General features: G+C 51.8%; 1 protein-coding gene across 8 annotated transcripts in view; it reads right to left on the bottom strand.

Moving 5' to 3' along the window:
• The window catches only part of Sptan1 (spectrin, alpha, non-erythrocytic 1), a gene marked incomplete in the record, with an annotated part of 59,990 nt that extends 59,796 nt beyond the window's left edge, over window positions 1-194 (bottom strand). For all 8 annotated transcript variants that reach the window (XM_005413564.2, XM_005413568.2, XM_013509404.1 and 5 more), the window contains 1 exon segment: window positions 60-194.
• Between the last annotated feature and the right edge of the window lie 6,038 nt (window positions 195-6,232).

Below are 6,232 nucleotides of genomic sequence, written 5' to 3'. Positions count from 1 at the left end.
GGTCTACCCGGGTCCCGCCCGGGGGTCGGCCGCCCCAGCTCGCCCGCCGTCCCCCTCACCGGCTCCTGGAAGGCGAAGGCCGTGGGTGCGTCGGGCTGAGAGGTGCTGAGGGGGCTGAGGAACCGACGCGACTCCGCGGCCTCCGCCCCGTGCCGTCCGCTCCGCAGCGGATATAGGCGACGACGCGCGCGCCCCACCTCTTTTATAGGCGGCCCTGCGCGCTCCCGCGGCTGGCGAGCGCGACCGTGGGGGGGAAGCGTCCGGGGGAGGTGCTAGGGGCCGGGAGCGCGCAGGCGGAGCGGAGGGGGCGGAGCTTCCGCGGGGCCGCCCGACGGAAAGGGCCGAGCGGTCCCGGAAGCATCCGAAGGGGCGGTGCGGGGGTGGAAACCAGCCTGTGAGAGGAACTGGGGCGTGCGCTAGCGAAGGGAGGGGATGGTGCAGTGGAGTCGCGGCCGCCGCCCTGCCGGTGCACCTCCCCCTCCCGCCCAGCAGTTTGAGTCCTCCAATGCCGCCCCGCCCAGCCCAGCAGAGAATCTGCACCGCACCCTTCCGTCCCTGGGAGCCCTTCCAAGACTGCGGCGGAGGGCGGGGCAAGGGCCAACTCTGCAGTCCTCCTCGGGATGCTGCGCGCCCCGCCCGGAAAAACGCCCCGGCTCTAAGGCTGAGATCAGCCGAAGGCTGCTCTTCCTGCCCACCCTCCCAAGAGGAGGCTGGTGGCGCTGGGGACTCGGGTCAACCTGCTCGGCTGCGTCCAAGAAAATGACCGTTTGGGGCTACCAGTTTGAGGAGGTGATAAGAAAAAAGGGCCAAATTTGGATCAGGAAAAACAAAGGCGACTAATTTGGGGCATAAATCTGCCATTACAGGATTTGGAGAATTAATAGTTTCTCATTCCGACAGCAGAAGCGTTCCCATTGGTCGCCAGTGGAAGAGGTTGCATTAACGATATTTCATGGACAAGACCTGAAGTTTCCTTTCCCCGTGATTAATTGGACTTTCCGTGTGTACCTGGCACCATTTCGTGTGCGTTACCCCTTTGCAGTCCTTTCACTAAGTAGACAGGATGTCCCCATGTTCCGAATGAGCACACTCACAGAGGCCCGTCTCTCGGTGGGGGTTAGATGGGTAGCAATCAGAGAGGCTAGGGTGTGAATCCACGAAGTTACAGTACTACCTTCCAGCAGGAAGGGGAGGCATTGTGATGCTGCTGGTGGGTCCTAGAGAAAACTAAGACTCCTGCCGTTTCTGTTCCTTACAACCCTAGCAGTCCGAGGGCCCGGCTCTAAACCCCGTAACCAGGAGCCCTCCTCGTTAGGAAACCCTTTCCCTACCCCCATTTGGGCGACAGCTGGGCCGACGCCATTGGGAGTAACACCCAGCTCATTCCTGTGCAGTGTGGGAGCGCTGCAGCTCGCGGAGGCCTCAGCCTGCTGGTTACCAAGCAGCCCTCTTTAAGGGAATTAAAGGCCCTGGGCATTGCACCAACACTTGGGCCCTGGCCCAGCCCTGGACTTCTGGTCCTCTGCAGTGTGGCTTCTTCCGAGGCCTGGGATCTGCAACCTGATTTCTAAGCTGCATTGGCTCTAGCAAAGATAGGAAAAACTCCCCCATTTCCTCTCCAGTGGAGTGGAGAGAAAGAAAAGGAGGGGCCACACCCCAATAGCAGCTTACAGAGCATGTAGAGGAAAAACGTAGGAGCTGAGAGGCATTTCCTGCAATCTTCTATGCAGAGAAAACAGGGCCGGGCGGCTCCTCCTGGGAGAGTGCGTTTCTGGAAACAGCTGATGGCCTTTTCTCCAGCCAGCAGCAGCGAAATTGTTAAACGGATATTCAGCCCCAGGTACAAAATGGCTCACACAATCGTAGCTCTCCAAAATGTCCTAGACCTTTGGCTTCAGCAGAAAATGGGTCAGGGCTGTGGGCTTTTCTTGTCAGTCACCATAGCCCGGTGGTGAAATAGGGGTTTTGCTGCTCTTGCCAGATCCAAAACAAATTGGAGACCTAAGAGAGAGGTCTGTTTTGAATCAGAAAGGAAAATCTTATTTGTTGATCCTTTATGTGATCTGAGCCATGGCCAAGAAACTGCAGCCGCAGCCCTCTCGGCCTCCCACTCACCGTCCCCTTCTGCACTTGGAGCTGGAAAGGAGACATCTAAGAAGCTGTTCTTCGCCTGTTTCATTGTCTGGCTCCTTCCCTCCCACCAACTTCAGCAAATGCTTAAAACTCTAGTAGGTGTGGGAACAAGAAGAGGAAACGGATAATGACCTTCTTTGTCTTCTAAGAGAAATTCAGGGAAAAAAAAATAAAAAAGCACAGGACAGTGTGGCAGCTCTGGAACCAGTCAATGTTTCCTGGTCACATATCCCCCACCCCCACCCCGTGGGTCCAGCTGGATTCGAAGCTGCAGATTCTAGTTCCAGCAGCGCCCCCCTCCCAAGGCTTGACGTGCCACGCCAAACTCCAGCACGTGTCTGGGTGGTCCCAGTACCGGCTCACGTTGCTCAAAAGCCCAACCATGGATTATCACATGCCAGCTTTCCCTGGGAGAGTCTCCCACCCCCAACTCCCACCCTGCGTTCCTTGCAAAGTTCCAAAGCTGGCACTTGCAGCATTTTCCCTGCCACAAAGGAGCTGACCTGGAAGAGTCATGCTGGCAAAGGGACTATACGTCACTGCAGGTGACATTCTGCAGTGTCAGAGCTGGCAAGCAGCAGCACAGATTGAACACAGCGCCTGGATGAACCCAGGGGACGTTATGCAAAGGGAAACAAGCCAGATACAGAGGGATCAATGTGGTTCCACTTAGCTGAGGTCCCTGCAAGACAGTAGTTACCGGGGGTCAGGAGGAGGGAGGAAGAGGGAATTATTGTTTCATAGATTCAGTTTCCAACTGGGATAAGAAAGTTCTGGAAGTGAGTGTGTTGGTTATACAACCTTATGAACCTACTTAATGCACAGAACTGTAAGCTTAAAAATAGTTAAACTCTGCCTGGTGTGGTGGTACACACCTATAATCCTAGCACTGGGGAGGCTGAGGCAGGAGGACAGCCATGAGTTCAAAGCCGCCCTGGGCTACATAGTGAGTTCAAGGCCAGCCCAAACTACATAGCAGGACCCTGTCTCAAAACAAGCTAATAAATAAATAAATGTAAAAGGTTAAACTTGATTCCATCTACAATTGGCTGCCATCCGAGGAGTTGCGGGAACAGTTCTTTGAGTTGGCCCAAGGTCGCCCCAAATGGCTCTCCTCCAGTACAGCCTCTGACAGCAGCAAGCTCTTGGGAGGCCCTGGTATCAGAATTGTTTGCCTTTACACCAAGAGGGGCAGGAAAGCACCAAAATCGGTGCGTGCTGTTTGCCCAGGCAGCCTGCGAGGTCTTCGTGCTGTGAGACTGCAAGTTCTTGCGCGATTGTCTACGGTGAGTCACATCAGCAGAGCCCGCAGTGGTTGCAAGTGCACGTACTGAGTTCGGGACAAGACTAGAGTCCCTTCCTTACTGAGGGGCAGGACACACTGTGAAAGTGTTTAAGGCACAAGCACTGAGTCAAGAAGTTAAATTTAAAAATGAAGCTTTTGGCCAGGTGTGGTAGCACACACTTATCATCCCAGCACTCAGGAGTCCGAGGCAGGAGGACCACCACAAATTCAAGGCCAGCCTGGACTACATCGTGAGTTCAAGCCCAGCCTGGACTACATACTGAGGGCCTCCCTCAAAGAAAAAGAACAAAAACAAAAACTGTGTTAGAGACCCCATGGCTGCTGGGAGCATGGCCTCCTCTGCCTGCCTTGTTTCAAAGGACTACAGGGTGGCCGGAAAGAGGCGAGTCCTCCCTCCCCTCCCCTCCTCGCATCTGGTTCCAGCTGTTTCACCTCTGCATGCTTGGGAGACTGCCGGCCTGTTAGGCCGGATCAGTTCCCCACCCTCCTGCTCATCTTACACACATGGTTAGAATTAGCTTTGCAAACCATGTCAAGGCTTTTCCAAAAATTTTAGTATCTTCCCATCTCTTGAACTACTGAATAGCCAAAGCTACTGCAATAGGCAGCCCAGAGCCTCCACAGCCTTGTTCCAACTTTACTTTGTTTTGCTTTTTATCGAGACAGGGTCTTCTTATGTATGTCTTCTTTGACACTGACCTCAAACTCACGGTGCGAAGTGCTGAAATGACAGGTACGCAGCACCGTGCCTGCCGCAGCCAGGCCTTTGCCCTAAGGAGGCAGGATGAGAAGTATAGTTCCGAGTGTTAGGGGCTGGGCAGAGCGCTTGCCTCACCTGAAAAGGATCTTAGAAGCTGGGCACAGCCAGCGTGAGGTGTACTTTTACTGTCCCAGCTACCCTGGAGGCTGAGGCAGGGGGATCACTTGAGCTCAGTGGTTCAAGGCCAGGCTGGGCAACATAGTGAGATCCACTCTCAAAAAACAAAGAATGCTAATAATTATTAAAATAAAAAAGAACTAGAAATAATCTAGTTACCAACTAATTGTGCTTTGTGTTCAGTACAAAGGATCAAAGGCAGGGTTGCTCTACCGCTACACCCTTTACCAGCCCTCTTTTATTTTGAGACAGAATCTCTCTAAATTGCCTGGGTGGGACTTGAAATTGTGTCCCTCCTGCCTCAGTATCCCTTGATGCTAGGATTACAGGCATGTGCCACTGTACCTCTGCTTGGATTTTTTTTGCTGGGGGTTTGGGACAGGGTCTCGTATGTAGTTCAGGCTGGATTCAAACTATGTAGCGCACACTGACTTCAAACTCACAGTGATCCTCCTGCTTCAGCCTCCCAAGTTATAGGTATGCACCGCCACACCCAGTTTCCATTTGGTTTTTATTGCTATTTTTTCTTTCTGTCTCTCTCTGTCCCCTCCTGTACTGGGGTTTGAAACCGGGCCCTCAAGCATGCTAGGCAAGCATTCTCCCACTGAGCTACATCCCCAGCCATTCTAATTATGGCTTATAAACTGAGCAGAGTACATGGGTGATACACCTCATGTTGACTGACTTGAAAAAATATCTGAGATCTGAGTGGATGTTAGTAGGTTATAGAACAAGGATACTGAGACCTTTTACGTCAGGACTATATTTATCCCTCTGTGAACGTATGTACAGAGATTGCTAAGAGGATGTTCACAGTGGGTCCCCAGGATAAAAGGATTTTTAAACTTTTTCTCTCTTTTTTTAAAGACTCAGAATTTATTTATTTTTAAGACTCAGAATTTTTTTAGGGGGTGCTGCTAGGAATCAAACTTGGGACTTCATGCCTGCCAGGCAGGCACTGTGCCACTGAGCTAAACTCCTGGCTGCAACTCAGGAAAATTTTAAGTATCTGGCTCACATATTTCTTTTTTTTTTTCTTTTTGGTCTTTTTGTTTTTTGCATTTTTTTTGGTTTTTAAATTTTTTTTCCAGTACCGGGAATCGAACTCATGACCTTGTGCTTGCCAGGCAGGCGCTGTGCTGCTGAGCTAAATCCCTAGCCCCTTTTTTTGGTGTTTTTGAGAGAGGGTCTCACTATGCAGTTCAGGCTGGCCTTCAGCTCACTTTGTACCCCAGGCTGGTCTCGAACTCGTAAGGATCCTCCAGCCTCAGCCTCTGAGTGCTGGGATTATAGGCGTGCGCCACCACGCCCAGCTGGCTCACATATTTCTAACATGGCTTCTTGACCACTCTAACCCCCAAGGAAAGCAAAGCATTTCAGAGATGGAATCCAGGCCTTGGGATGTAGCTCAAGGTAAAGTGCTTCGCTAACATGCAAACCCCCCGGCTCCATCCCTGGTACATATACCCACACATGCATCAACACGTTAATGTGTGTATTCCCAAAACACTGGGCCCAAGAGCATAAACAGAGAAAATTTGAGAGTAACAATTCAAAGTAGCATGGTTACATCCAGGTGTAGTGATGCATACCCTAGTGGTGCATACACTCAGGAGGCTGAGGCAGGAGGATAGCCATGAGTTCGAGGCCAACCTGGACTACATAAGTGAGTTCAAGGACAGCCTGCACTACCTAGTGAGACCTTGTCTCAAAAACAACAAAAACTAAACCAAAACAAAAAAAGCCAGTCTAAACTACATAGCAGCCAGGTATGGTGACACAGGCCTGTAATCCCCGCACTAGTGAGGCTGAGGCAGGAGGACTGTTGCAAGTTTGAGACCAGCCTGGGCTACAAAGTGAGCTTAAGTTCAGCTGAACTACATAGTGAGACCCTCTCTCAAAAAGAAAAAAAAAAA

Source organism: Chinchilla lanigera, unplaced genomic scaffold (assembly GCF_000276665.1).
Source record: "Chinchilla lanigera isolate Chin_1 unplaced genomic scaffold, ChiLan1.0 scaffold00169, whole genome shotgun sequence".
NCBI lineage: Eukaryota > Metazoa > Chordata > Mammalia > Rodentia > Chinchillidae > Chinchilla > Chinchilla lanigera.
The sequence above is the reverse complement of the archived record's forward strand: the minus strand, read 5'-3'. Positions and strand labels throughout refer to the sequence as shown.